Raw genomic sequence first — 9565 nt, 5'->3', positions numbered from 1 at the left:
CGATGGTCATTAGAGTGGGTAATAGAGGTGTTAAATAACTGGGGTATAGAGGATAGAAGGGAGGACATACTTACTCATTGCGAGGCTTAGCTTTTGACCAAACTAGCCTGTTTTACCCACGGTATGCGCTGTGGTGAAGTGTCTACTTGCAGTGTCTTGTCTTGCAGTGCAGCCGATGCGTAGTCACGGTGAGCAGCACTACTCTGCGCGCCGCGCTGGCGATTCTCGTGCCTTCGCTTCCACTTAAGCTGCGTGTTCTCCTCTTCTTCCCCCAGTTCTTTTTCGCACAGCCGACATCAATACCAGGGCAGGTAATTAAAGTGGCATATATTCAAAATTTGGCAGAAGTGCTTGAACAGTGCTTTGCTATTGCTATCCATAACGGAACCGGCTTTCCTGACACAGGCGCCCGCACACGCACACTTTATTCAACCTGCATTACATCGTTACTTACTTAATCTGTTCAGTCCAAGACAGCTGTCACAGGGCAGTGCGTTCTGAAGTATGATACGTACTACAATACCGCGACCCATTTTGTCAGCTGACCACGCGCGGCTGCGAGAGGAAATTATATCTTGAATGTAGCCATTTTCGTGTGGGCGCGACGCTGTCATCCATTAACTGTCACCCGTGTGATGTGTCCGTTTCAACTTTACGACAAAATACTTACCCGTGTGCGTGCGTGTTAAGCAAGCCCCGCAACGGGAAAGCCGACGAACTTGCGGCTGGCGCCCGCCAGCTGCCTCCCACCGACGTTCTTCCAAATAGCGAGGACGTGCTGCCCACCTCCGACGCCAACTCCAAACACAGTAACCGCGCATCGAGCGCGGAGGGAAGATGCCCGCGATCACCGCAAGAAATAATTCGCGGCAACAACGGATGGGGTTGCTACAGTTCTCGTGTTGGGTGGGTGTGGACTCACGGTGAGTTTGTGTCCTTGGGGCAATACATAGATCGATTGCGCGCAAAGATTGATGTCTGCATTATTCAATAAGTGAATTAAGGAAGCCGACCTTTGAACAAACTCCTTTGCCGATAGGAATGTTGTAGGCATTTTGCCAACTTCGGTGAATCCACGTTCACCTCGCTGCAGCAGCTCGTCAAGAAACGACGATAAGGTTCCGAGTTCTTTATTGCGCATCACTTTATTTGAGAAGGTAGTACACAACATGTGTGTGGTCCCATGGGCAAAGGTACAGAAATACATCTGAAAAACTGCCAGTAGAATTACACAGCGAATATAGAAATAGCAGTTAATTAAGAGGAAATGCAAATATATGTCACCCAATAGAGAAGGAAAAAAAAGGAGAAAGAGATACGTTACAGAGAGGGAGAGAGAGAGAGAAGCAGCTCCTTATGAAGAAGGGAGAAGTTGTCACTGTCTTCTGCAGCCATTGAGGGGGCACGGCTCTACATAGACGTGGCGGTGAGGCTCTTCAGACAATAAGCACGTCTACAACGGAAAAAAAAAGAATTACACAGGAATTGGACGAAATCAAAACCTAAACACCAATCACTTGAGGAAGCAGGAAACATAAGTTAAAAATAATACTTTCTTGTTTATCGTAACAAGTTCTCTGAGATGCCAATTTCATGTGGCATGCCATTCCATACTTTAGTTCCAATAAACACCAGCAGACGTTTGCCATATATACACTTTATTGGCGGGAAATTTGAACGGTCAAAAGTATGTTTCGTGGTGAGACGTTGTGGAGTGCAGAGTAACGGAACCTGACACCACTCGCTGTGTGTTATAACGCTATTAACGCAAGTGGCTCACCTTAACTTCCGTAAATAATCAAACGGTAAAATTTAACTTGGAAAAGCAGGGGCTTACGTGGTTCGTAACATCGCGAGAAAAAGTTGGAATGCGTATTGCTTTTCCTTCCACTCATCGCACTGTTGTTTCAAAATTGCTGTTTTCGTAAAGTGGACTCCAGATAAAACTCATGATGCCTGCTGGTGACCAAAAGGGATTGTTCCAGCTGTAGCCGAGTGGTTTCAACGAACGTTGATCGAACTGCCTGATAAGGTGAAGGCGAGCTTACTGGTTCGATTCCGGCGCGTGGCGTGTTTATCGCAGATGTGGGTGTAAGTTCGATGCTATTACGTGTATTTTTATTAACTTCATGTAACAGGTGTGCTGCGCTAGATTCCGATCATGACTATGGGAAACGGGTGAACATGATCGGCCCATTAGCTCATAGCTCGTTCACAGCAAAAACCTACAAGTGCTACTGAGCGCAACCGCCTTATTAGCTATTGTATGCGCTTAGTCTGTTAGCCCGTTCGTAAACAATTTGAGTGATATTCATCAATTTAAAAAAGAAGAAGAATAAAAAAGAAAAAAAGAAGCCCCGCCGTGGTTGCTTAGTGGCTATGTTTTTGGGCTGCTAAGCACGAGGTCGCGGGATCGATTCCCAGCCACGGCGGCTGCATTTCGATGGGGGTGAAATGCGAAAACAACCGTGTACTTAGGTGCACCTTAAAAAGCCCCAAGTGGTTCAAGTTTCCGGAGTCCCCCACTATGGCGTGCCTCATAATCAGATCGTGGTTTTGGCACGCAAAACCCCATAATTTAATCTAAGAAAAAAAAAACCAAGAATCCGTGTTGGCACGACGAATCAAACCAGCGCTAACATGACTCGAAGCCGTGCGCCATAACCCCTACTACACGCCCACGTAATCAGCAGTTGTTAACCGCGAGATAAGCTCAAGGTGTTATCATAGAGAAGGAAATTCAACGAGAGGTCACTCGGTGAAAGGGGAAAACAGGAAATACGTCGCGCTAGTATTAATGTCGTCCATTAGCTGCCGCGGGCATCGGAAAAGAGAAGTCGAAATGAAGTCAACAGGCATTGCTTGATTTTTGTATTCTTTCCTGCTAGAACTGTAAAGCTCTGCGTACAGGTGAACTTACACTTGGTGACTTATCTTTCTTGCGTTACCTAGCAACAAGCCAACGGCGCGCCAGACGAGCCAGGTGCATGCGTCATGTGCCAGACATGCCATCGAAGCGAGCGAGGCCGGCTGCTCATGTGAAGTTCGCCTGTTCAGCGACCCGTTTCCTTTCTTCTCCCCCCCCCCCTTTTTTTTTTGTTATGTAGCCTGGTTTGTTGGGCTCTCGGTGTATTCTTGCATTCCTTCTTCACTTCGACACGGCACCACTGCCCCATTGGACTACGGGAAGATAAGGCATTTCGTTTGACAGTTTGCGACGCGTTTGAAGCGATCAGGCTTGCGGCACGTACCGATACTTGTGAAGCAGTTAGCGGAAAACACCTTGGCCATCCTGGCGCACTTAAATTGAGTTAATGGCTCGTACTGGGAGTTGTTTGCGACACTTTATATGGGTCCTAACGTCATTGTAACTTATTTGGGTAGTTTTTGGGCTCTCGCCTCGCACACTGCTTTTGTGGCACAGCGAAAAGCAGCTCGCCCTTGTGACCTAGTTAGTTTCGCGTGTACTGAATCTTACTGGGCCAAGTTCGTGATGCTTTCTCTGATGCCCAACATCACTTTAACTAATTTCGTTACATTTAAGGATAATTTTGAGGCATGCTCGCCGCGCCTGGCCTTCCGACGCAGTTAGCGAAAACAAGCTCGGCCGTGCACCTGACAGTTAGTTTGGCGTGTGCTTAATCTTAGTCGAACAAGTTTCTGGCGTTTTCGCTTTTTATGCTCCCGCAACAAGATATACCTTCGCTCGGTATTCACGCTACTCGAAAACGCGACGAGCGATTGCCTAGAGCGACAACACGGGAGTGTGTCGCTTGTGCTGACAGAACGCGCAGCAGAAAACGCCGAGGAACTAAAGAACCAGACACTTGCAACTCGAAAATTGTCTTCTCAACGACTGAAAACAAGCTTTGAACACACGCATTTATTTTAAGTGCAAGTAGACGGCATTCTGCGAGCGTCCAGCATGGTCTGGCTGATAGCCTGTGTTGTGGCCACCTCTTTGTACGTGGCATACCATCACGTCGGCTGAGGACAATTTGTTTGGGAAACGCGCAGTATCCAGTGTATTTGTGCTCTTATAGTACATGAACTAATATCCGGGAATGTGTCAATGCTTGGAAATCAAATGTTTTCTTCATATATAACGGTATTGTTTGGAAAGAGTCGGGTATTTTCTACGCCATGTATGTGAAAGCGAATTTCTTTTGTTTGTAACGCCACCCATTCACCCCTTTGGCATTTTTCGCCTCTACACGTCGTTTTCCTAAGGCCTAAATACTAAAATGGCACGTGCTTATCATTTACTTCTTTTTCAGTTGATGCCGTCTGGTGGAGCTTCGTACGGGAACTGCTGCTGCTTACGTGCTGCCACAACGTTGTATAAACACACAAAAAGGCCGGAACGAGCATTTACATAGAGCAAAATAAACATTTCCTCATTTCATAAGGCGTTTTACGTCTACTTTATGAAATTGCACGTGACAAAGATTCGATGGAGGCTTGTACAGATCGTTCGCAACCATTAATAATAAAACGATTACGCAGAGACAGCATACGGTTGAGCAGTATCAGCGAAAAAAAAAAAAAATACCGCGCCAAACAGCGCAACCAGCATGACACGTGCAAGGTAGCGTTCAAAACGCGCGCGCCCATAACCGAAACGGCAAGTATGGTTCAGGTATTGATGGCGGCGGCTTGGTGCACTACAGTCGATTCGGCCGCTGTGCTCTATGGGAGTGTCCGCTCTTGCTGAAATTCTTTCTCTGCGTTGTCATTCTCGGTTGAGTGGATTTGCCGGGCTACGCAGAACGATGCGCAGTACGAAAGAAAGGGCTTCGGCATGGCGACTGTGAGACTAGAAACGTGCATGACAGAAAGAAGAAGAAATATAGGAACGACCCTCTTTCGACGAAGTAAACCCGTATTTCGCGTGAGCGTACGTTCATTCCTTTCCAAGCGCCGACGCAGAACTGATCACGTGTCTCTCCGAGCGCCAAGTCATGTCGAGGGCTTAATACATCCGCTGCGCACGACGCTACTTTTGCCGATGACGTCATTTGCAGCTCCGATCGCCCATTCCTATCTACGTCGTCCACCATCCGCCGTGACAGCTGCGCTGCTGAACTGATTCTTTGCGCTGTGCCAACTTCTGTCACTTGCGCTTCAAACACCCACATCGCGAATCTACAAAGTGAGAGCCTATACGATCATGCGAAAAAGAGAAGCTTCGAGCCAGCTCGCGCTATCACAGCTGCATGTCGCCAATGGAGAGCAGCAAGCGTTCGCCTTCGCACGACTGCTGTGCGCAGTAATTGATTTAATGGAATCAAAAAGTCAGTGGTATCTGCCAGTATCTTTTTTTTTAAGGATTACTTTCAAACACACGCGTACCACCGCATGCGATGGGCTGCACTGACTAACGCGCACGCGTACCACATCCTTGTAAAGAAAAAAAAATGGCCTGCCTCCCATTCGCGGGCATATGTGTGCCCAATGAGAAATAGCGCAAGATGCTGTGTTTCCTTTCGCGTTCTAAATTGTTTTTTCAAAATTCATTTCCCGATTATCCCGGAATCCACTCTCGAATGTTGCCGGTCAGTGGATAGTAGCCGAGCAGTACACGCTACACATGAAAGTAGGGGGGAAGAAAGTGAGTGCAGGTTAAAACCCCCGGTTACGATCTTTCGCTCAAATCGCTGACGACGGCGCTTCGTGAAGTGACCGGGATATATCCGGTTCCGTGTCGACAGCTCAGGACAGCCTTTACGAGTGAGCGTTCTCCTCAATCAAGCGGCTGCTGCTGAGCACGAAGTCGCTGGTTCGATTACCAACTCCACGGAACGCATTACGTGTGGGACCTTAGCGAAAGCACACGCATCCGTGTTTTGGGTAGTCTAAATTAATTGACATCATTGCTTGAGAGTTTCTTGTGCGATACTGTTGTTCGCATTATTGCTTTAAGCGGGTCTTTGTAATGTCGTGCTGCTATTTGGACTTGTCTGTCATAACGCAACCTTATGACTGCGTCCTAATGCTTATGCGTTGTATGTTGCAACTGTATGCTGTGTTCAAGAGCGAAGAAGTCGCCTGCGCAGTACTCGTGTCCCAACACCTCCTTATCTGACGTCAATAAAAAATTCAGAAATCGACAGCATCCATTCTAATTACTTCTTGGCGCGTAGCAGCGCCTAAGCAAACCGTAAAAAGTCGCGACAAGCTCAAATGAGCACGGCTTCCGTCATCCGCTTCGGTAGTGCAGTCGATACGCCGCTCCCTAGCGGGACCAGAAGGTCGTGGGTTCGAATCTGGAGCGCATTGCACTGGGTTCCGAATGCTAATAGCGTACCTGGCGTTGCGACAATGGCAAACGTGTTGCGAAAATTCATGAACTACGAAACCTTTGAAAAGCGAACTACGGCTGTGCCCTTGGGGATCTTTTTCATTATTATGCTTTTAGCCAAAATATAAAAGCGCCCATAGACATCAACAACTCTAAAGGCCTCACCGGCGTTCGTTTCGATGGCGCCTCGCGAACGTTTCTCGCTGGCATGTCGCAGGATCGTGGTTCGAGCCCTACCGAAACTTATGATTTCCCTTTTAGTATATCTACATTATTTTTTTTTCAATGATACGTCTTTCACTCTCTCGTTCACAAACAAAAGAAGGTTAAAAGAAGCAATGAGTATGCAATTTAATAAAAAAAAAACAAAAATTAGTGAAATAACGAAATTCATTGTGGTACGTGTCCTTTCATATTTATACACCATATTACAGTGAAGCTGTTTACCTCTACCAACCGGCGATTCTATCATGGCGGTCCACTGAAAACTCGGATTTCTCGAAATCGACGATTTAGCGCAAAGAAAAAAAAGAAAACACACACACACACATGTAGCGCACGCGCACACGGGCGGCATGGTGTCGCCGTGCTTGATGGATCGCGGCGAGTGTCGCCGAACAATGGATTGGCGCTGCTGTAAGTTTCCTGCGTTGAAGCGAGTGGCGTTAGCGCGAGGTGCACCTGAATACGCATGTCTGGGTTTACATATAAAACCACACATACGTAACGTAACGTATGCACGCGGCTTAGTTATAAAATCTGAGTGACGGCTAGGCCACGAAAAGTAAGAATTCCCGAGGGGCAACGGGAATACGATGCGCGTTAAGGTTAAGTGGACGGCAACAGCTTCGCTAGCAACCCGCCTTCACAGAGTGCATTGGGCCTTCAAATATTTTATCACCATATGTACGGCTCCGCTGGTCATCCGCTTTCACAAAGTGAAATGACCCTGTCCTTTCTTTCTTTTTTTCAACTTGCGGAAGGGTAGTTTAGTAACAAAGGTCAAATTGTTTTGGGGGGCTATGTCGTTATTATTGCGGCCTCGGGAAACCTTAGCGTGCGTCTGCGTGCGCATTGTTTGCTTCTTCGCCGTAATGACAGTAATCGATATGCGGAATCTGACAATTCCAACACAAAGATCTTCAGGAATACTCTCCCCAGCAAATAAAACCCGGCGACGCACCGGCGGCGTTAGCGCAGTGGTTAAGGCGCCGCGCTGCTGTGCAGACGGTCGCAGGTTCGAATCCGCAGCGGAGACTGCAAGAGCGCCCATGTACACCGCGCACTGCATGCATGTCGATGGTGGTAAAAAGTAATCTAGGCATATTGGATACGGCGTTCAACATAACAAGAGCGTGTTGTGGCATGTAAAGTCCGCTGAATTACTTTTTTTTTTTTGAGTAAGCTTTCCGGAAGTAGGCTTTGCTTGACAACATCCGTCCCTTCAGTTTGCAAATGGTGTTCGAAACGCGGCGGGGGTCGGTGCGCAACCTTGCCTTCAGGGATGCAAGCACTTATTTTTGTGCGCGTTTTAACGGTGTTTTACGAGAACACAAATCGACGGCATCAGCGCAAGGCGAAACGAGCACTAGAAAAGCTGCGGGTTCCAGCCGGCGTTTGTGTAAGGGCCTGAGCGCTGCCGGCCATGGGCGGAACCAGACGCCGACGGCGAGTACCATTCCAATCGTTTTTCCTTTATTTTTTCTGATACCTCACTTCTAATAATGCAGTTGCTAAGCTTTGCCAGTTGTTAATCTACTCGACGCAGGAATACAAATCCAATGCATTCGACGTCTCTCAGTTTTGGGGTGTTCTGTGGTTCGAAACATTCGTAAATTTGATGAATGTAAGGCGTACAGTCGCCCAAATCTTTAACTGGTGTGCGGGAGCGGCGACTTTTCCGTGCGTCAGCGCCGTTTGACGGGGCGAGGCTGGAAACAGTCTGAGGCTAAGCGCATGCGGACAAAGCGCGCTCAGCTGGGCCCATCGTCTACTAGGCTGTTTCCAGCCTCGCCGCGTCATACGGCGCTGACGCCCGGAAAAGTCGCCGCTCCCGCACACCAGTTAAAGATTTGGGCGCCTGTACGTCTACTACATTAAATTCTGAGGACTACTGAAATGAGTGCTTAGTGAAATGAATGCAAGAGAGATGGCGCGTTACAAAAAGAATGTAGATAAAAAAAAATTTTCACTGCCTTATTCGCGTGTTATTCAGCAACGTCTGCCTCCTATTCGCACTACTAAAAAGAAGAAAAAAAAACGAAAGAAGAAGCGCGGGTTCCTCAGAAAACAATTATTACTGGTTACACTTCATAGAAGTGGTGGCAATTCTAATTTAAGCTATAACTGTTGATACAATAACTACAGTGTAATATAAAACAATACAAGTATATTGCATGTGTAGAATAACTTGCTCATTTAGCTGAGGGAACACAACTAGAGAAACTGAATTTCAGTGATAAAGATTTCATTCGTAATGCCTGGTGTGATTGCAGAGTTGATGTCAGCTAGGACTGAAAGCGTTATCCTCAGCCAGAAATTCTGTGGCCGCACCACCTTCGAGAATTGGAATGCTCAGAGAAATGCTTTGCTATGGCAGTGAATGTATTCTCCCAGCCAGCGTAATTACACACTATGGAAAAGTAGCTGCGGCACCAATGCATGTCATTGCATATTTTAGAGTCCGCGTTTTTTGAAACATTGCAAGACACAGTGCTTCTAATAAATTGTTACGCGTTAAGCATTGGCTTGCTTTTATTGTGAAATTACGACTTCCCCTTACAGTCGTTTGAACAGCAATTATATATTGAGTAAATTGAACTTTGTAAATTACTTGTTACTCCATAAAAAAGGTATTATATGCAAGCAATATCTTGTTCTTTAGTTAACCCCGTAATGCCCAAGCGCAGTTACATATTATGGCACGTAAAAACAACTTGTGTTCTTTTTTTTATTTTTGTGGCCAAGACGAGTACATTTGCACCAAGAAAAAAGGTCGATTAAAATTTGCTTTTAGTAAATGCTTTAGTATGGTAATGATTTATTTAGTAATTATTGTTTTACGACGTCCACGGCAGAAGCCTCGCTCCAGCGTATTAAAGACGTTAGTATAGGTTATGAGTTAGGTTCACTTGCTTAAATTTATTTTTTGAGCTCTGAAACTCGGGGTCTAGTATAAAGGATGCGCTGGGCATTACAGAGTTAAGACTAATCTTGTCGAGATAATTACACAGTCAAGTATCATAAGCTACGACGCGCACGAGC

The 9565-nt window shown here is 46.6% G+C and overlaps 1 protein-coding gene across 6 annotated transcripts in view; it reads left to right on the top strand.

The window, feature by feature from the left end:
- Window positions 1-7034: 7034 nt before the first annotated feature.
- LOC135917947 (uncharacterized) overlaps window positions 7035-9565 on the top strand; it is a 36235-nt gene continuing 33704 nt past the window's right edge. For 4 of the 6 annotated variants that reach the window (XM_065451583.1, XM_065451585.1, XM_065451584.1 and 1 more), the window contains exon 1: window positions 7035-7969. The gene's annotated coding sequence lies outside the window, so the exon portion shown is untranslated. The remainder of the gene's footprint in view (window positions 7970-9565) is intronic. The other 2 variants (XR_011508671.1, XR_010569469.1) reach the window with 2 other exon arrangements.

The sequence above is a fragment of the Dermacentor albipictus genome, chromosome 9 (assembly GCF_038994185.2).
Source record: "Dermacentor albipictus isolate Rhodes 1998 colony chromosome 9, USDA_Dalb.pri_finalv2, whole genome shotgun sequence".
Lineage (NCBI taxonomy): Eukaryota > Metazoa > Arthropoda > Arachnida > Ixodida > Ixodidae > Dermacentor > Dermacentor albipictus.
This window is presented reverse-complemented; position numbering and strand designations above follow the sequence as displayed.